The sequence below is a fragment of the Benincasa hispida genome, chromosome 6, assembly GCF_009727055.1.
Source record: "Benincasa hispida cultivar B227 chromosome 6, ASM972705v1, whole genome shotgun sequence".
In the NCBI taxonomy this organism is placed as follows: domain Eukaryota; kingdom Viridiplantae; phylum Streptophyta; class Magnoliopsida; order Cucurbitales; family Cucurbitaceae; genus Benincasa; species Benincasa hispida.
The window spans coordinates 52,220,980-52,243,665 of record NC_052354.1 but is presented as its reverse complement, the minus strand read 5'-3'; the positions used below and the strand labels follow the sequence as shown (position 1 = coordinate 52,243,665).

Below are 22,686 nucleotides of genomic sequence, written 5' to 3'. Positions count from 1 at the left end.
ACTTATTCGAATTTGATGACCTAGGTAACTCAATCTCAATCCTGAGCTAACTATAAACTTCTGTTTATTCGAGATTATCCTTAGATCTGCATGGGTGAGAGCAGCTCAACAGCTTGGCTCAATAAGCCTCCCATTTCAGGGGTAAGACCGGGTAAATAGCTGAGAACATAGGGTACAAGACAGACTTCACTCCTACTTGTCTCTAGTGGTAGTAGATAGGTTGTTCCCTTAAGTGCTGACTTCGGAATAAGAACAAGGGGCTCCACCCTCTCACCAGGCTGAGAGAAACTGGATTTGTTGGTTGGACCACAAATCAATTGTTCTTTAGAGGTTCAGTGGGACTGAAGGAACAAAAAGTGTTCTCGAGGGTAAAACAGTATTTTAACCCATCCAAGACCACGAAAAACTTGTGAAAAATTGACTTACTGATTATGGTTATATCAGATGGATAGAAATATATCTACAGTGAGAGGAGTGCAACTATGAGATTTTAGTGGAATGACCCGTTAGTTAACAAATGTTGATTAATTAGGTTAAAGAGTTTTACCGGTTAATCTCTGATTGTTAGAGCCCATGATCTATAGGTCCATTAGGTCCCCCTGCTAGCTCATATGGATTAAACTTAGAACACTATATTGGATTAATTTGAATTGTTCAAATTAGAAAAAAGGGATTAAAGCCGACAAGTATATGCAATATCGCTATCGGTATTTTGTATGGTGCTCTATATTCAAATGTGATTTGAATTTTAAAAATATGAATACGGATTCATGTTCCGGAGGTCAAAATTAGTCAAAGGGTCAAAACTGTAAAAAGTCAAATGGTTGACTTTTTCACTATGGAAAGTCAAAGTTTGACTTTGACCAAATGGAAAAAGAACATTTTTCCCTTGACTAAAGTTAGTGGGATTATCCAACATTTATTGGATAATCCCACTAACTTAAGTGGACTATGTGTAAACATTATAGAATGATACATAGCCCACTTTGGTTTAGTGCTTTGTGAGGTGTTGATTTTTGGTGAGTTTTTACATGCATTAGATGCATGTAATTGTTTTATAAAAAGGAAGTTTTATAAAACATATTTTTTCTTCTTTTCTCCTTTAAGAAAGCTGAATTTTTATAATTTTGGTTTCCAAAATTCTCACCTAAAATTCCCTTTTTCTCACATTAACCTTGAACCACTATTTCTTCCCCTTTTCATTCCTTCATTCACCGGGTCCCATAACCCGGTTCTGAGTCCAGAGAATAGTGGGTAAACTCTAGTGGTGTTTCAAAAGAGTTCGGATCGAGATTCAGCGAGAAAAAGCGTTTTTCGAGAGCTATAAAGGTTGTATTATATCCCTTTTAATTTACTATTTTTCCTATATTTGCATGTTATTTTCCTTTTAATTAGAAGCAATTAGAGTGTAATTAGATCCTTATTCTGCTGTGTCTCGTGTTTTATCAAACGGACCTTTCAATTTTTGCCCTTTCCTTTCCATCCGTTGGTGTCCTCCTCTCCTCTACTATATAATACATTCAGATCTGTGAGAGAGAACATATAACTAAATTTTATTCTTCTTTCTCAATTTGATTTATACTGTTCTGAGCAACCTTCTCATCGGTTCTAGTCCTTTTTCTGGTGGAGGCTGCATTAAACTTAAGGAGCAACCGACATAAGTGATTAGCACCAAGGTCGCGTTGTATTTGCTTTCAAGGCAGTGGTTCTTCTACAACACAACAAATTTCGTGACATCTGAATCAACATGGTGTGGCTAGAATCTTTACAAAAGATGAACTTGAAGCAAACACGAGTCGGATTGCGAGAACACAGTAAGCACAATATTATCTTTCACTCAAATATTATTTTATTCAAGATCTTTTGTTTTTAAATTTTTGTTTAATATAAGCTTTCGTGTGCATCCAATGTAGTGGTTATATTCCTCCCGAGTATGTGAGGAAAGGTCTTTATTCCACAAAATCAGATGTATTTAGTTCCAGAGTCTTCTTTTTCAAATCATAAGTGCAAGAAGACTTCCAAGCTGTATGGAGTGCATGGACATTTGAATCTTCTAGATTATGTAAGTCTCTCATACTTTATATACATATAAGTTGGTCTTCTCATAATCAATCATATATTTTCATCGTAATTAATTGAAGTTAAATAATTGTCATAGTTTATAGTGAAACTTAATCAATTATAGTTCTTTTAATTATTTTAAATTAATTATTAGACACATTTAACATTAAAGACTAAATGAGCATTTAGTGAAAAATCGATGTATTAAAAGTATAAATCTTGAACCTAGGGATCAAATTGAAATGAAATTTAAATCTCAAGTGTAAAATTGTAACATTTTAAAACATAAAAACTAAATGAAAACTAGACAAAAACTTAGAGATCAAAAAGGTAATTTTTTCTTAAATTTACCATTGTTATCCAATCAACTGAAACACTGTCAAAGATTGGTTTGAATGAATTTTTCTAGTAATAGCTTCATATATCTGATCTGTAACATCTCACATTTATTTATTTAATAATAATGTAATTTTTAGTAATTTTATTAGTTGGAAATTCAGTAATTGTCCTTAGTTGGAGGACATGTTTGGAATTTTAGATTTGAAGTGTGAGAATTTAAGTTTTGGTGAAAATTATTCAAAATTATTCAATTTTGAAATTCAAGTTAAAAATTAATGACATAAATTAATTTTCTTTGGAAAAGGAAATGAATTAAATAGTATAAAGTGGAATAAGGAAATGATTTAATTATAATTATACTATTTTCCTTTATTATTATTATTATTATTTTAAAAAAATAAAAAGAAAACCCATCGCCATCTCCCTCATGCATCTCCTCTCGCACGAGCCCTCCTTCACTGCCTCATCAGACCCACCGTCGCGTCGCCTCCCTTCACAGCTAGATCCATCGCACCTCCCTCGTTGCCCAGATCCGCCACCGCGCCTCTCTCACTACCATTCCGAACGACCGTCGCGCCGCCTCCTCTCACTGCCATTCCGAACGACGCGCCGCCTCCCTTCACTGCTCAGAATCTGAACTCGCCGCTGCTCGTCAGCCGGTTTCTCCACCGCCTTATTTAATTAGTCACCTTATTTAATTTCAGATTTGAACTTGGGAAATCACAGCAGCGACTGTCCAGCGGACTCAAGATCGTTCGGCAAGAGTGTTGGTAAGAGTTTTGGTCCTTATTGTTGGTTCGATTACTGAGTTAAGTTTGACTTAACCCTTGTATCTTTAAGGTTCCAAGTCATCGTTCATTGGGAGTTAAAATATGTTAGTAGGAGTTTTTTTGGAGTCGAAATCTTGGGAGTGGTTGTTGATCAAGTTATTTGGGTAAGCTTTTGGGTATTGTGGTTTTGAATATGAGATTTCACAATTATTGTTGCACTGAAAAATTTAATGGTTGTATTCGTATGTTAGGGTCGTTACTTCAAACTACGGTCATCGTTTGGTTGTCTGAGTTTATCTGTGGAATTTCGATTAAAGTAAGTAATCTTACTATTGGAACTGCCCACGGGCCAGGCTTTAGTTATATGCTAGCATGATGAGTGTATGTTATGGTAAATGTTAGCATGTTGAATGATAGTATGATCTGAACCAAAGTATATTCTGGCACGAGATCTAAATTGTTTAAATATACACATAGATACTTGAATATTAGTATGGGGTGGTATGTGTTTCCATATGATTGTATTTGATCTGATGATGTTGAGGCATACATGAATGTTGTAGAACTACGATATTAATGCATACTTGAATGTTGTAGAACATGCTATTGAGGTATATGTATATGTGGTAGAGCCATGGTATCGAGAATTATATGTATGTCATAGATTCGTACAGTGGTGATTTTGATGTTGAGATCGTGTGACTGTCCTTACTGATTAGTTAGATGTCCCTTTAGATTTGATGTTTCCTTCGGGATTCACCAGTTTGTGATTCCTTCGGGATTCACCAGTTTGTGATTCCTTCGGGATTCACCAGTTTGTGTCTCCTTCGGGATTCACCAGAGGTAGGGGGCATGCTTAACTATAGTAGGATAGGACTCAGTCTCCTTCTTATTTCATGTGTATATGTGCCATAGGTGAGTATCTAGAGGACATAGATGCCCAGCCTAGCCCCAGTAGTGGGGTTACTTACTGAGTATTTTATACTCATCCTTTCTTACGTTGTTGTTTCAGGTAAGAGTAAAGATGCACTGGCGATGGACAAGCGAAATTCGTGATCGAGCCATTGAGACTAGTTTTCACGCTTCCACATAAAGAGATTTAAAGTTATTTTCATATTTTCCTTAATGTTAGTTTTGATGTTCGAACTTGTTAGTAAGAATTGTTTTTTTTTTTCATATTTATTTATTAACCTTTATGATTTATGGGTACCCTAATTTTGTTTTTGACATTTGCATTTAATAAAGGGCTTTTGAACTTCCGTATCTATTTAGCATTTATTTCAACATAAAGAAGTGTCATTTTAAGTGTCATGCATGCATGTATTTTAGTAACGGCCTAACATAAATCCTAGGGGGTCGGGTCATTACATGATCTCTATTCATTTTTCTCAAACACAAATGATACTCAATGAAATATATCATTGAATATATGTTTGTTGGAATATCTTGAATTTGTTTTTTGCGTTCCAAATGACTAAGCACGGGAGTCTCGCATTATATATTATTTACGTTTTATGCCTAGGGTATAGAGAGGTGTCATGTACAAACCCTCTAACCGTACTGGTACTTCTACGTTTGTATTATCTGTTTTTCTCCTCTAATTATAAAATTGTTATCTTATTCTGTCCGTAGCCATAGACAATATACTGTTAGCAAACCCACATAGATCTATTTGTTGATTTCTTGTTGTTCTTTATTTTTATTTGTCGATTCTGTTTCTGTCATAACACTTTTAACTTTGAAGAACCCTTTATTATATTTAGGCATATAAGCCATGGAAAGAGGGCAGAGGGATGGAATTTATGGATCCATCACTTGATTCTGATTCAACTTGCAAACATACAAGATGCATGCAAATAGCTTTACTTTGTGTCCAAGAAAATGCAGATGATAGGCCATCCATGTTGGAAATTAATTCAATGCTTAAGAGTACAACTTCATATATTAAATCGCCACAAAGACCTGCTTTTTTTTACAAAAGAAATTCAAAATGAAATTGATCATACCCTTAGCATTCAACAACAAGCCAACTCCATTTGAACTCCATCAGTTACCGACGTTGTGGCTCAACGATGACGTATAGTATGTAGAGAAATTATTGTAAGAGACTGCCACAATATAGTTAATACCATTGTTACATAAAGTATTAAAGTATTTGGATCTATATCCAAAAATTATTAAGAGACATTACAGATTTGCCACATTTTAGCAATCTAGCTCGTTTGATAATTTTTATATTTGATTTGGTTTCATCATCTTTTGAATTGATAATGTCTATATAATATACGAAGATGGGATTTTTTTTTATTGTGTAAGTGGGTGCTTTGTATAAATGTGAATCGTATTTAAGAAATACGACATTGGGTAAATGAAGATATGGGTTTGCTGTTTTTTAAGTTAGAAAAAGTGGTGTTGAAGATTCAAATGTTTAATATGTGGTCAAAGTAATATACTTGACCAATTGTCTTAGATTGGTTGTTAAGAGGTTTTTTTTTTTAATTATTATTATTATTATCTACTTAAGGAGAATTTTTAATTTTTAAAAAATATACTTTGGATCGACATTTAAAAACAAATATCTACTTCAATTATTTTTAAAAAAATAAACGAGTCAGACATAATTTTTTAAAATAAAAAGTTTGAAGTGAACTTTTTGAGGATAATATTTTTGTTTCTACAAATACAATAATAATTTTGTTTCTGCAAATACTTTTTTCCTACATGTGTTTGGTCTATTAAATATTTCTTAACATTCAAAACTTATTAATAAGCAGAAAATTAAGACACTGTTGTGCAACTATTGGGTTTTTATTTTTGTTTTTTTTTTTAAAATTAAGCATATTTCATCGTTTTTATTTTTCTTAAGTAAAAGAGTGGATCAATTTTTAACTAAATTCCAAAACCTAAGATGAAGTTTCTAAAACTTGGTTTAGTTAAGTTTTTTAAAATATTGGTAGAAAGTTGAAAACAAAATAAAAAACTTAGAGGTGGAATGAGTGTTTAATGCTTAATTTTGAAAAACCAAAAACCAAAGGGTTACTAAATTATGGGGTCTAGGTATTTAGTATCTCGTTAAACACAAAATTCAATTTTATATTCAATAGGTCCTTCAATTTTAAGAAAATATAAATTGTATATGTTGAGAACCTATAAGATACAAAACAAAAAGCTTAAAGATCTATTAGATACTTTTTACATACTCTAATTTCTATTAAATATCGTTAGTTAATAAGAACTATTCTTATTTTTTTTATTATCATTCAAACACTCTCGATGGACGATAAATATTAAAAAAAAATGTGAATAATGGAGATTCAAACCTCGAAACTCATGTTTGATATGATAAATGAAATCGAAAAACTTCCAAATTTGCAGAGAAACAGAATAAGAGCTCTAAATAGAAAAAGGCACATTCAAAAAGACATTTTGGAGCTGTCAATGTCTTGGCAATCTCTGGACTTTCATGGCTTTCAATGGCTTTCATTTTCCTCATTTTTTCCCTTATTTTCACAAAAATTTTAAATTTTCCTATAAAAACGAGAATTTTGAAGAAGCTAATTGCAACATTTCTTGTTCTAAAGCATTTATCCTCTTTGTTCCTTTTACTTTTATACCATCTTTCTCTTTAAAAGAGAGAGGGAGAGAGAGAGAAAGAGAGAGAAATTGTTTTCTTATTTTTATTGGGTTTTGGTGTCATAAACATGGATGATATTTCATTAGAAGATGTAAGAAATGAGAATGTTGAGCTGGTAAGTCAATTAAACACAAACTCGTTTCATAACTATTTGATTTTTTGTTTATAATTTTTTAAAATTAAACATATGCAATAAAAACTTAAAAAAAGTCACGTGTTTCTAAGATCCTGTTGGTCCGTTGGACAACCATCTAGCTTTTTAACTTCTTTTCCATGGTTTTCATCCTTCATAACTAAACACTTAAATTCTTATTCCAAAAAACAAAAAATAGCTTATGAGAACTAGTTTTTTAGTTTTCAATTTTTTTTTTAAATACTTATTAAAAAGTAGATAACGAAACAAATAAATCAATAAGTGTAAGTAGTATTTATAAGTTTAATTTTTAAAGAATAAAAACAAAAAATCAAATAGTTGTCCAACATGGCTTAGAAAACTTATTTTTGTTTTTTAAATTTGACTAAGAAATCGAACATTTTTTTAAGGAAACTAAAAACTATAGTAAAGAATAAGAGATGCTTGAAACTAAAAATGAAATTGTTATCATACACGGGTTTAGTGTTTGATTTTTTTTTTTTCTTTTTTTTGTAGGAGAGGATTCCAATTGAGGAGGTATTTGAGCAACTGAAATGCAATAGAAAGGGTTTATCATCTGAGGAAGGAGAAAAGAGACTTCAAATCTTTGGCCCTAACAAACTTGAAGAGAAAAAAGAGAGCAAATTCCTCAAGTTTTTAGGCTTCATGTGGAATCCCCTCTCATGGGTCATGGAATCTGCTGCTATCATGGCTATCGTCTTGGCCAATGGAGGGGTACTCTTTTCTCTCTCTTTTTCCCTCCTTTCCTAAGTAGCACCAATAAGTACATTCCAGACTTGGACACTGTGACACGCCATTTTCTAAACCTAAGATACAAACAAAATGTTGTACAGAAGAAAATTATTAGTATGTTTCATTGTACATAATTATTTGTCACTATTTACTATGCTTAGCAATGGTTCGATGTTCGATGTCTAACAAATGTTGGACTTGTAGTTATATTTTCTTTAAATGATGGGTGTCTAACTCTATGTAGACATGTGTTCTATTATGCTCGTACGTGTAGAGTAGTTGTCCCTCAGACATGTTACTCAAACTTAAGTGTTTGTACTTCTTAACTTCCTTTTTCGTGTTGGTATATTGACCTGATGTGTTTGAATAATGCAGGGAAAGCCTCCGGATTGGCAAGATTTTGTTGGAATAATGGTGCTGCTCATTATCAACTCCACCATCAGTTTTATTGAAGAGAACAATGCAGGAAATGCAGCTGCGGCTCTAATGGCAGGGCTTGCTCCCAAAACCAAGGTATGTGTTTCCCTTTTCTTTGGCCATTTCTTCCCATTATATATATATATATATATATATATGGTGAGATGGACTGACTTCCATGGAGATTTATAGGTTTTAAGAGATGGAAAATGGAGTGAGGAAGAGACAGCTATTTTAGTACCGGGAGATTTGATCAGTATCAAGTTGGGAGATATTGTCCCTGCTGATGCAAGACTCTTGGAAGGGGATCCTCTTAAGATTGATCAATCTGCTCTCACCGGCGAATCCTTAACGGTTACAAAGAATCCGGGTGACAAGGTCTTCTCTGGCTCGACTTGCAAACAAGGAGAAATTGAGGCTATTGTTATTGCCACCGGTGTCCACACCTTATTTGGCAAGGCAGCTCATCTTGTTGATAGCACTAACCAAGTTGGTCATTTCCAAAAGGTGAAGATGTGATATATTTTTGGGTAATTACAATGGATAGCACTTTTAGGGCCAATAATTAAGTGTTTAGCAATATTCATAAAGATTTGCAAATATAGCAAAATCTATTAGTGATAAAATCTATCACTAGTAGACTTCGAGAGCGGGATCTAAATTTTGCAATATCTGCAGATTTTGTTTGCATTGTGCTATATCGACTAATACTTGGACGTGATTCCTATATTTGCAACTGTCCCTATATTTTTTAATTTATTTTTCCTCAATTCTATAACCAACCTAATGTTATCTTTTAGACATTTTTGGGAAACTAACATTGATGATTTGTTTGTTTAATCAATCAGGTGCTAACAGCCATTGGTAACTTCTGCATTTGCTCCATTGCTATAGGAATGCTCATTGAGATCCTAGTGATGTACCCAATCCAAAATAGGGCATACAGAGAGGGCATTGATAACTTGTTGGTTCTTCTCATTGGTGGCATTCCTATCGCCATGCCAACGGTGTTGTCAGTGACCATGGCTATCGGTTCTCACCGTCTAGCTGAGCAAGGTGCTATTACCAAAAGAATGACAGCCATTGAAGAAATGGCATGAATGGATGTACTTTGCAGTGACAAGACTGGGACTCTCACCCTCAACAAGCTGACAGTGGACAACTATAGTTTTCGAGATAAACTTTTGTTGCTCGTTCGAAAAAGTTTTTGATCATAGGCAATGCACACAGGTATTTTCAAAGAATACTGATTCAGTTATGCCACAAGTGAGAGTAACATTCTGATTGAGGTATGCTTGACTACTGGAGAAAATATTTCATTATTGTCAATACCTTGCCTTTGTATGAATCCCACTACTAATTTAGCCTTAAATCTTGGCTCTTGAACCTTAGGTATGCCCTTTTTGAATTTGTAAATCCATTTGGATGCAATAGGTTTGCATCCTTTTGGAAGTGGTTCTAGAGTCCAAGTTTTATTTGGCTTTAGTGACTCTTATCTCCTCATTCATAGCTTCAACTCATCTTCTAGCATTAGAGCTGCTCACAGCCTCTTCAAAATATGATGGTTTTGATTCATTCACACTATTAGAGATATTTGGGGCAAGGTTAATGTAGTCTGCCTCATATCTGGTTGGTGGCACAATGACCCTCCTTTATCTATCTCTAACCAAAGAGTAATCTCTTAAATCTTGTTGTTCAGTTTCAGTTCCTTCAATCAACCCTTCTTCTTGATCAGGAGATCCATCGCCATTATTCTCCAATCATGAGGTGAATGGTTCAGGGTTTGCTTTGAGGATCTGCTCCACCTCAATTTTATCTATAGGTTCTTGAGGTGATTCAGTAGTGATATGTTGCATAAACATTTCTTCCTCATGAAAAATGACATCCCTACTGTTCACACATCTCTTTTTCAGTTGGGTGCCAGAGTCTAAAACCCCTTACACCTTTTGTAAAACCTACAAACATGCACTTCACTGCTCTTGCTGTTAACTTCCCCTTATTCTAATGAACATACCCAACAGGTTAGGTGGATGCTTGGACCATTTTTCTTCGGAGGTGAGAAATTCTAGAGAGATATGTGGGCATCTATATAGTGTATAGACAGTATAGGAGGTTGCTTCAGGTCAAAATTTCTCAGGTAGAATAGCATCTGACAATAGACTTCTTACTCTTTCAAGAATTGTTCTCTTCAGCCTTTCTAAAACCCCATTTTGTTGAGGTGTATACCTCACTGTTCTGTGTCTCACAATCCCATTCTCCCACAGAATTGGTTAAAATTTTCTCCACAAAACTCAAGACCATTGTCAGTCCTCAAACATTTAATTTGTCTATTTTGTTTTTCAATCATCATTTTCCACTCTGTAAATTTCTCAAAAACAGAATCTTTAGTTTTAAGAAAGAAGATCCGACTTTTCCTAGAGTAGTCATCAATAAAGGTTAGGAAGTACCTGGATCCACTAAGTGATGGTGATGGAGAGGGACCCCATAGGTCTGAGTGTATATAGTCTAAAATACCTTTTGTTTTGTGTTGAGCTTTGGTGAAGCTCTGTCTATTGGCCTTTCTAACTATACAATGTTCACAGAAAGCCATATCTTCATCAGCTCCCTTTGGAAGAATTCCTTGCTTAGCAAGTACTTGTAAACCCTTGACACTAACATGGGCTAATCTTTTGTATCATAAGTCTCCTTGTGAAATTGATTTAAACCCTTGACACTAACATGGGCTAATCTTTTGTATCATAAGTCTCCTTTTGAAATTGATTTATGAGAAACTATCAGGGCATTCATCACATTCTGCACATTTTGGACAACATACACACCATTCACTTTTTCTCCTTTTAAGACCAGTTTGGAATCTTTCCAAACCTCACAATGACCTTCTCTATCTCTGTATTCACACTCTATGAGTCAAGCATTCCTAAAGAGATTAAATTCCTCTTTAGTTTAGGTACATGTCTGACATTTCTTAGCAACTTTACTGATTCATCTTTAAGTTTAAGGGAGACAGATCTAATGTCAATGATAGGACAGACATTTTTGTTGCTCATATAGACTGGTCCTCCATCTACTGTCTTATAGGTATTAAACCACTCCATATTGGGTGTCATACGGAAAGAGTAGCCTGAATCCAACACCCAATCACGATCTTTAGCTGGATTCTCAAGGACAGCAGCTTTGCTGGAGGTTGAAAGAGCATCAGAGTAAAACAGTGAGTCTTCTCCAACTGATGCTTCAGGAGCAAGGGTTTCTGACATCTGATTTTTTTACTTTTGGTTCTTCTGTTCATTTTTTCACTTGAGGGTTCGACAATCTTTGATTAGATGCCCTTTCTTTTTACAGTATTTGCATCTAATCTTGGATTTGTCCTTATTTTCTTCTGATAGCTGTTGTTTTTCTTTATTCTTCCACTGCTTGTTTTTGCCTTTGACAAAGAGACCTTCCGCATTCTGTGATTCTTGTTTACCATTTTGTAGTTCTATTTCTCTGGTTTTAAGAGCAGAAATGATAGCATCTACTGATATGGATTCTCTACCATATTATAATGCATTTTTTACATATTTATATGTCTCTAGAAGAGAATTTAACAAAACAAAAGCTTCTTATCAGCACCGATTAGTTCACCATGATTTTTAAATTCAGTGGATATCTTTCTAAAGTCATCAAGATTTTCATTTAATGTTTTTGAAGGATTCATCTTGAATGTGAAAAAACCTTTCCCTCAAGAACGTCTTGTTAGGAAGGTCTACTTTTGCATATAACTCATTCAGCTTATTCCACAAGTTATATGCAGTATCTTGATTCACCACTTGTCTTAGAACATTGTCACTTCGATTAAGGACAATAGTGTCATAGGCTGTTAGCTCGATGGTTTCTAATTCATCTTCTATAAGTTCTTTTGGTAACTTTGAAGGATCTTGAATTGCTTTATGTGCTTTCTACTGTCGAAGAATTGCTTTTACCTTTGTTTTCCACAAATTGAAATCTCTTTTGCCATCAAATTTTTCAACTTCATACCTTGTGAATGCCATTGACTGATATTAATTCTTGAAGATTTGCTTTCTTTGAAGTTTCTTGAAGTTATTGCCTTCTTTTTGCCGGCTCTGATACCAATCTGTTGGGCTTTGGAGAGTCCAAATGAGGCCCACGATAGAGTTTGGATCTGAAGTTGCAATCTTCACATAGGAAGTGTGGTCTGAAATGAGCCACGTAGTTTAAGGAAGTACTCAGAAGGAAGCTTCCTCAACTTTTCCTTGGTCAGTGGGGGCATGCAAAGAACAAAAAAGGTTTTCTGAAGAACTTGTCTTCTCACTCTCGATTCCTCTCAGCTTCTTCTTGGTTTGTTCCTGAAATTTCTCTGATCCGTAGTACGTGCGGTTGTGAAATTTATTTTGAGAAAATGATGTATATATGAACAGAGAAGTAGAAGAAGATGGAGATAAAAGAAAATGGCAAGCAGATGTACGTAGTTCGGCAAGCTACCTACATCCATGGGAAAAGAAGATTTCTTTTAATTTCTTAGAGGAGTTACATAGATAAGTCTCTAACTCAGTCTCTTACATTTCTCACTGATTATCATCCTTTATATAGAGTAGAATGTTACATGTAAAGTGAGTTGTGGGTGTAGATGTTGTTTTCACACTAGTTCTGTTACAGACTTTACAATAATAATAAATTATAATCAGAGTGCTAAAGGAATAGATTTAAAGATCTTATTACCATTGGTATGATCTGCAGTTTTACCTTATAAACTAAATTAACTTTCACTTTTCAATCAATGAAATTTGATTAAAGTTTTTATGTAATCTCTATGTTTAAAAGATATTATTCTCTAACTGACACGATTTTACTTTCTTTATACAAAAAATGCTAACTTCGTAATAATTTTTTATTCTCATTGCTTTTGTGACAATATTACTAGTCTTTTTATTCCTCTTGAGTGGCTGTTTGGATTGAGGAAAATGGGATGGGAATAAGGGTGAAAATGGGTAAAGGATACATCCCCTTGTTTGGTACAAATTTTGAAGCTTTAGGCATGGGAATAGTTATTCATTGATCCAAAATTGTGGATTTTCTTGATGTTCACTCTTATATTATTAAAATTATTTGAAATATGAATATTAAATTTATAATTTAGAAAATTATATTCAATTTTTAAATTATAATATTTAAATTTAACTATTCCATATTAATTAATTATATAATACACAAAAAAAACGATGCATTAATACTATTAATTCGTTAATAAATTATAATTCATTTTTTTTATCACAAGATATTATATTTATTTTTTCAAACCAATTTTGATTGTTTTATAAATTAATACATTATAATTATATAAATTCATCAAACTAATACATTAAGTAGCTTTAATTATAAGTTACTCATTTTACAAATACTTTATTAATATTATTATTTGGTAGTTAAATAATTAATTTTGTTCAAAATTTTGAATTGAATTTATTGGTTATCAATTAATCTATCAAAATTTTATAAAGGCGTCCATAATTAGTTTTATAAATTAAATACAAAGTTAATTTGTTATCTCTTAATTTCTGGGCATCTTTAAAATCTAGAACCAAACGGTCCATGAAAGTTGAGAACCCCAAACTAGGTTGGAAAATTAAATTTTCAATACTACTAGTATATACCATTCTTTTTTCTTTTTTCTTTTTTCTTTTTTCTTTTTTTTTTTTTTTTTTAAGATACGATATGTATGAAATATCTATGCATATTAAAAAAGAAAAAAAAAACTCTTTCAAAGAATATGTAAAAGATGCTTCCAATTTGAAACAAGAAAAGAGAAATTGTGGCTTCTGATGTCTTCTATATCTTTACCACCAAAAGAAAGCATTCATAATGGCCAACTCTAAAACCTCCTTGGAAGATTTGATGATGCATTGAAAATTGTTTCATTTCTTATAAAAGTTATAATCAATGAAATTAGAATTAAAATCAATAATAAAGTGTTACATGCAAACCTTAGGCTTTAATCAATTTTTAAAAGTGTATTAAAATTTGATTGAGATATACCTAAGATCACATTTCTAATAAGATTAGAAATCTAAGTTTAATCATTAAAATCGGTTTAATAGGATTAAATTGATTCTAATAAAAGATTAAATATGTAACAAATGTATCTATAATGCTTTTGGCTAAGGTTGGTTCTGGCTAGGCTGGGGTACCTAAGTCGATGGAAACGTCACACCCCTACCTGGGAACCTACCTGGAAATATGAATTAGATAGATTTGTTACATGCATGCAAATTTGATGAAAGTCTGTTAAAGAGTTAATAATACTTGAATCAAAGTTGTTTAATCATCAAAAGCAAGTATTGTTTTTTAGCAAATTAAACAAATCACTTAGTTAAAATCAGTAACCGAATTTTCTAAGTTAATAAATTCTAGGTAGAACATTCAATGGGAGATAAATAGGGTATATGATACTTCACTTTAACCTCTAAATGTTTCTCCCTAAAAGTTCACACTATGAGATCTATCCTCAGCCTCAAGGCACCATGGGAGTGTCCTCCTACGAGTGGAATTTGGGTAAGTCAATACTAAGATGAATGGAGAGAATGTTCATAGTAAGTGGGAGCGGGACGTGTGACAACATATCCTTCGATCTCTCTCATTAGGTTGGATAAAGTTTTTGTGCATCACCTCTTGGCATGTGGGTGTCCCCCAAATGGATGACAGTTTTGCACAACTATTTATTTGAGTTTCAGAAATGGATAGGGTTGCTTTAGTCTCTTGTCCTAATCGGCTATCCCCTATAGTTGGCTCATTAGGCCAGGACTCTAGGACCTAAAATGAGGAGTTACACTTACGCAGAATTGTTAAGGATGTTAACAAATTATGAGCCGAACAATGGTGACTATTAGATTCAGTTACAAGGAGTTGTTTTTGTTTAATGGTTAAGAATGTCTCATTTTAGTGAAAGGGCACTTGATCACCCTACAATGACTTTTGTCCTGCCTAACTGAAACATCATTATAAAATAGATGTCACTTAGGGTACACTAGACTATTTTGCTAAAACTTGATTGGTTTTCTAAAAGTGGTTTAATGCAAGTAGACTTAATTAAGTTTGTTCATCTTTCAGCAATTTAAATATGCTACCGCGACATTAAGTTTACTTGCCACCAATAAACTGATTGACAAAAATTACGCTAGTTCGAAAAACACCATTAACACGATATTGATCATCGATGATCTTAGGTTTGTCCTTATGGAGAAGTGTCCTCTTATTCCACCTCCTACTGCTGCTCGAACCATTTGAGACACATATGAACGATGGACACGGTCGAACGAGAAGGCCCGAGCGTACATCTTGGCCAGCCTTAACGAAGTTTTGGCTAAGAAGCATGAGCCCATGGTCATTGCATGTGAGATCATGGAGCCCCTGCAAGGGATGTTCGGACAATTATCCACACAGCTTAAGCACGACGCTCTTAAGTACATCTTCAATTCACGGATGAAAGAGGGGTTATCTATTCGGGAACATGTTCTCAATATGGTGGTCCACTTCAATGTGGCGGAAATGAATAGGTCGAGCATCGATGAGGCCAGTCAGATTAGCATTATTCTAGAATCCTTGTTAGAAAGCTTCCTTCATTTCGTTAGCAATACTGTTCTGAACAGGGTTGACTACAACCTTACAACTCTAATCAATAAGTTGTAGACTTTCAAATCTTTGCTGAAAAGCAAGGAAAAGAAGCGTGAAACAAATGTTGCTTCATTATCTAAAAAGTTCCACAAAGGTTCGACCTCTAGAACTAAGTCTGTATCGTTTTCCTTTGACACTAAAAAGTGGAAAAAGAAGAAGGGTGGCAAGGAGAAGGCGCCTGTTAACCCCACAATCTGCTGCTCCAAGGGTTAGGCAACCAGTGAGGGTTGACAAGGCAAAGTGTTTCCATTGCAACCAAGACGGGCATTGGAAGCAAAACTGCCCCAAATATTTGGCAGAAAAGAGAAGTCCAAACAAGGTAAATGTGATTTATTAGTTTTGGAGACTTGTTTAGTGGAGAATGATGATTTTGCCTGGATTATTGACTCTAGGGCCACTAACCATGCTTGTTCTTCATTTTAGGGAATTAGTTCCTTACGACAACTTGGTGCTGGTGAGATGATGACGTGAGTTAGAACCGGACACGTCGTTTCAGCTGTGGCAGTGGGAGGTCTACGGTTAACGTTACATAACAAATTTCTCATTCTGAATGATGTATTTGTAGTTCCCGATTTAAAGAGGAACTTAGTTTCCGTAAAGTGTTTGCTAGGATGTAAATATCAACTACATTTTTCTTTTAATAAAGTGTTTATTACTAAGAATGGTGTTGATGTATGTTCTGCACAACTGGAAAGTAATTTGTATATGCTAAGGCCATTAGGAACAAATGCCCTCCATAACATAGAGATGTTTAAAACTATCGTAACTCAAACGATTTAAAATTCTCCTAAGGAAAATGCCCAACTTTGGCACCTAAGATTAGGACACATTAATCTCAATAAGATTGAGAGGTAGGTGAAGAATGGACTTCTAAGCGAGTTAGAAGAAAACTCTTTACTTATGTGTGAGTCATGTCTTGAAGGCAAAATGACTAAAAGGCATTTTACTGGAAAAGGTTATAGGGCCAAAGAGCCTCTAGAGCTAATGCATTCAGAACTTTGTGATCCGATGAATGTAAGAGCCAGTGGAGGTTATGAATATTTCATCACTTTCTCTGATGATTATTCTAGATATGGGTACGTTTATTTAATGCAACAGAAGTCTAAGTATTTTGAAAAGTTCAAAGAATTCAAGGCTGAAGTTGAAAATGCATTAAATAGAACGATTAAAACACTTCAATCTAATCGAGGTGGAGAGTTTTTGGATTCTGATTTTCAGAACTATATGATAGAACATGGAATAGTTTCCCAACTCTCAGCACCTGGTACATCTCAGCAGAATGGTGTATTAGAGAGGAGAAATCAAATCCTGTTAGACATGGTTCGATCTATGATGAGTTAAACTTCCTTACCTGATTCATTTTGGGGTTATATAATGGAGATTGCAACTTATATCCTGAACTGCGTTGCCTCCAAGAGTGTTGCCAGAACACCTTTGGAGTTATGGAATGATCGTAAAACTAGTTTACGTCATTTCAGAATCTGGGGTTGCCCAGCACATGTGTTTGAGGCTAATCCTAAGAAATTGGAACCATGTTCAAGGTTATGCCTATTTATAGGCTACCCAAGGGACGAGAGGTGGTTATTTCTATGATCCTAAAGAAAACAAAGTTTTTGTATCGACAAATGCTACTTTTCTTGAGGAGAATCATATACGAGAGCACAGACCTAGAAGAAAAAACGTGTTGAATGAGCTTTCCTAAGAAACTACTAAATCTTCAACAAGAGTTGTTGAAGAGCCTATTACCTCAACAAGAGCTGTTGAAGTAGGTTCATCTAATAGGTCAAATCCACCTCAAGTATTGAGGGAACCTCGACATAGTGGGTGAAGGAAATCAGACATGAGGATTTCCATGAGTAGTGGAATGATCGTTCCAAATTCATTTGTATTTGAACATAAACAATTACAATTAAGAAACAGAAACTAACTGATCATGTAACATATAAAATTACAACATGTTTTACATAAGATCAAGGGATAGAATTATACATACCTTTGAAAACTCATCTTTAAAATCTCTCGATCACAAACGCTCGTGCAATCAACAAGACAACAATCCCGAACACTCAAAACTTATAACCGCAACACAGCACGATCACAGGATCACCACACGAATACCGTGAACACAACGAATGACCTCCACAAACCTCGACTTAGTCAAGTTGAGTACGACACCACCACAATGGCTACCTTGGTATTCTTGGTGTGAAAATCCAGAAGTGTGGGTTCTGTATGGACTTGATTTGAGGAAGAGACTGGAGGAATAACAATCGTGTAAACGATTGAGCAAGTGGGAGATGACAAAGGTCTATCGTATAGACGATGCCCAATCGTTTAACAAATGTTATGCGATCGTTTAGCAAAAGCTCCGAGATTGTTTAGCTAAAGGCCAGCTGAGTGAATTATCGTGTAGTGTCACTCCACGTTTGGTCTCTCTTCAGCTATCGTTTAGTGAATCTAATCCACTTCACAACCTTTTCGTGAGTAATTTCCAGGATTCAAAAATCTCAATTCAACTACTAAATTTAGGAAAACATTTTTTCTTTTATCTCACGGTTACCATGAAACCACCAATAACTTCCCACTCAATTAGTTATTAGAGAAAAAAAGATAATAACTTCTCTCTTCCAAAGAAAATTTGTGGCCACTATGTTCAAGACCTAGAATTAGCCCTTAAGGGAGCAATCTGTAAGACCCTAATACTAAATCTAAAGTGAGAGGTTAAATCAAAAAAATCCTAAGTAAGGATAGTGGGGCAAAGGGAGAAACACATAAAAAATTATCCAAAAAGGTAGCCAAAAGTCCAAACGCCTATGAAGGGCTTAAAACATGTTGGACGTAAGAAGGCATGGAGGATGGAAGCAAGAAAACTTGAAAAATGGCTAAGGGTTGCATACAACCAACGCAAAGGCATACATGAGCCATGCAGACACGGGCAGGAAGCATGCGTCGAGTGAGCATGCTAGGCACACAAGCCATGCGTTGAAGCCAAGCGCATAGGCCATGCACCAAGCACGCAGCCATGTGTCAAGGGACAAGTGCATAGGTCATGTGTCAAGCGTGTAGCCCATGCGTCGATGGTGTATGCTGAGCGCGCAGCCCATGCATCGATGGTGTATGTCAAGCGCGCAGTCCATGCGTCGATGGTGTATGCCGAGCGCCCTGCCTATACGTCAAATGGGTAGCGGGCAAGTCATCCTATGCGTTGAAGCGCTACCGAGTCTATCGAGTAGCCATGCGTCGATGCACTATGCCAAACGCACGCCCATGCAGCGAGGCACGCCCACACGGCCGAGAGTGCCTATGCGGCCAAGCGCGCAAGCGCTTAGGCAGCACACCATGCATCGATGGTCAGCACCATGCGTCCATGCTTAGTAGGCTGAGCAAGCACACCTAGCAACCCATGCGTTGAGGGTGAGCGGCCACCCTATGCATTGGTGATGGCCAACTCATGCGTTGGCTAAGTGGGACTTCGATGAAGGAAGGGTGAGTTGCTATGCGTTAAGGATAAAGGGTAAGGCTAATTAATGGAGAACTTCAAGGGAGGATGCCAATAGTATACGAGCATAAGTCTTAAACAATTTAAGTAGAGAAATATGTGAAGTATTTAAGTAATTTAGGTGGCAAAAGGAGGATCACACAAAATTTTAGTAGGAGGTGGACAAAGGAGATTTCTTGCAATTGAAGTCTTAGCACCTCAAGTAGGAGATGGGTGAAGGAGATTTCATGCAAAAAAGGAGATTTTGGCTGGCAAGCTGAAATGAGAACAACTCAAAGCTAGGCTGGGTAGGCTGAGTGTTGGTAGCTCCAAAGTGAGACAAATGGGAGTTGAGTGGTCATCATGGGGTGAGTTTGAAATGGCTATAAATAGAGGGGTTGGGTAGGAGGAATTTATTCATACCATCACTTAAATTGTGTGTTGAGAGCATATTTAGAGATTTATGTTTGAGTTATTAGGCTGCCAAGTTGATTAAAGATCAAAAGAAACAAAGGTTGTGTTGGTGAAGTATTGAGTCAGCCAGACGCACAGCCAGCCCATACTCTGCGCGCACGCAGCATTGCGTCCGTCTATCCGCACGCGCCTTGCTCGACGCATCCCACGCGCCAGTCCAACGCAGCTGCCTTCCCCGTGCGATGCCTCACGCCTAGCACACACCCAGCGCAACGCACGCCCAGACATGCCAATCCTCTGTGCACAGCACGCCCACCCTGCCTACTGCCCAACGCCCAGCTGCCTACCACGGTCCAAATAACTTCTAAAGAGGCTAATTTTGGGATTTTGGCTAAAATTGAGTAGGGTAAGCTGGTATTTTCATTATATAATAGTATTTTGGCTAGTTTGACATTATTTATTGATATAACAAATATTAATTGAGGAATTTCTATTGATATGGAGAAATTCTCAGGAAAGTAAAGGTGATTTTAGTGGAAAAACTTGCTAACGGTGAGTGCTTACTTAGTTTTATGCGTTGATATGTAGATAAATGCATATGTAAGTGCCAAATGCATGTTTATGATGTTATGTTGTTTCCATGATATTGTTTGTGAAATTGCTATGGGAACTGAGATTATACCCAGATTACATAAGTTAGCATGCTTAATAAAAGGTGCTTGGCAGGAAAATATAGTCGGCCTCGGTCGGCGGGAAATAATAGTCGGTGACGACCGACGGGAAATATAGTCAAGTACCTAAGCATGACTAGCGGGAAAAGAATTGTTGATGTGCACATTGGCGGGAGAAGTGGGTTATAGGAAAGTTTCCATAAAAAGTTGTGATTGATAATGTATCCATGATATGAGCATGCCACGTATAGCATGGAACTTGAGGATGATAATTGAATGAATGTACACATGATCATGCATAGACTATACTGGAATTATGATTATGTGATTGCTTTCCCAAAAATATGTTTTGCAAAGTGATTATTATTCTAAAAGAACCACTCACTGTCTTAGTAGCTCACACTCTTCCAAATGTTTTCTTATATCCTCCCCAGGTAGCAAAGCGGAGCGTTCAGGAAAGAGTCTACTAACCACCAACACACCAGAACTTGGTAAATTCTCAGGGCACGACTCGGATCATGTATTAAAGAATATAGGAAATTGAATTATGTGTATGAAAGTTAGATAGAGTATTGTAAGCATGTTTGAAATCTTTAATAGATAGGGGGGGGGGGGGAGAGAGGGGGAGAGAGGGACATTAAATTGAAATATTGTCTTGGAATACTACTGGTGTATCCTCACGCTCCCTTCCAGTTCTTATGGGCTAAGGCTAGGGAGAGGGTGTACACAATCTATCTACTTACCCCTAATTCGGGGAAGGAGTGAATTCTATCTTGTGTAACTGAGTTTCCAACTCCCAAATCAGACAAATCCCAAAAAGGTAGGCATGTTGAGTTGGCAATCTGGCCACTTTCACCCATACTAATCAAAGGACCGCCCTCAAAGGCAGGAGTTTCCAAAACACTCAGGATTGATGTCGTGTCACCTATGGTTGTTTAGGTGAGATGTAAGTCTCCAGTATCAACGGTGTTATATACAGAGACTAGTCATCTCGTGGTCCAATCTTATACAAACTCTTTGTATAGGACACCTTCACTCGCATGTCTCCATATGAATGGTCAAGATCTACCATCTGTAGTAGTTCACAACACTTGCAAACCTCTACAAAGCGGGCCGTATCCATAGTGTCACAAGGATCAGGTATCCCTCCTTAATCCTTATACTACAGACCTATTTAGGATATTACTTAAGGCATGATCCACTTGTATATCTCATATACATGCTTAAGTTTACATACAATAATCATGAAGCTTTATTTATTGGATATGAGTAAATGCTAGGTAAAATAACTCGTATTCTATTCATTACAATGTGTATATATTATAAACTACGAGACTCCGAGAGAATTAGGACACCAATCCCAACAATCTCTCACTTGTCCTAATGCTCGGGAGACTAATGTACATTACAAGATAAAGACAAATACAATAAACTAGGGCATACCCTATACCCCAATATCATCTCCCACTTGCCCCGCAGACCCAGACGCTCCAGGTGACCTTCGAACACTTTAGCCATGAGATCCTTTGTAAATGGATCAGCAACGTTGTGCTCCGACTCGATCTTCGTGATTATCACATCACCGCGATGCACAATCTCCCTGATCAAATGATATTTTTGTTCGATATGCTTGCCTCAACGATGACTCCGAGGCTCCTTTGAATTTTTCATAGCCCCACTGTTATCAAAATAAAGAGTGATTGGCAAAATCATATTTGGAACAACTTCCAAATTTGTAAGGAATTTCCTCAGCCAAATAGTCTTCTTAGCTGCTTCACAAGCGGCTACGTATTTGGCTTCCATATTGGAGTTTGCAATGCATCCTTGCTTGATGCTTCGCCACACTAAGCCCCTCCATTCATAGTGAATACTGACCTCGATGTCGATTTATGAGAATCTCTATTGGTCTGAAAGTTAGAGTCTATGTATCCTGTAAGGATCAGATCTTTATCTCCATACACGAGCATGTAGTCCATTGTTCTCCCAAGATACTAAAGGATCATTTTGACCACTGTCAAATGATCAAATCCTGAATTTGGACTGATAACGACTGACAATCCCTACTGCATAGCAAATGTCGGGTCTGGTACACAACACTGCATACATTAAGCTTCCAACAGCTGAAGTATAGGGAATTTGTCTCATCTCCTCGACCTTTTGAGGTGTCTTAGGACATTGATCCTTAGACAAAATGATTCCATGCCTGAAGGGTAATATATCCCTCTTGGAATCCTGCATCTTGTACCTGATCAACATTTGATCGATGTATGATGCTTGAGACAAGGCTAACCTCTTGTTCTTACGATGTCGAATGATCTAGATCTTTAGAACATACTGTGCCTCACCCAAAT

At 35.9% G+C, this 22,686-nt stretch overlaps 1 pseudogene; it reads left to right on the top strand.

Annotated features, from left to right (window-relative positions):
* The first annotated feature begins 6,871 nt into the window (after positions 1-6,871).
* On the top strand, positions 6,872-9,318 carry LOC120079295 (annotated as a pseudogene).
* The last annotated feature ends 13,368 nt before the right edge of the window (positions 9,319-22,686 follow it).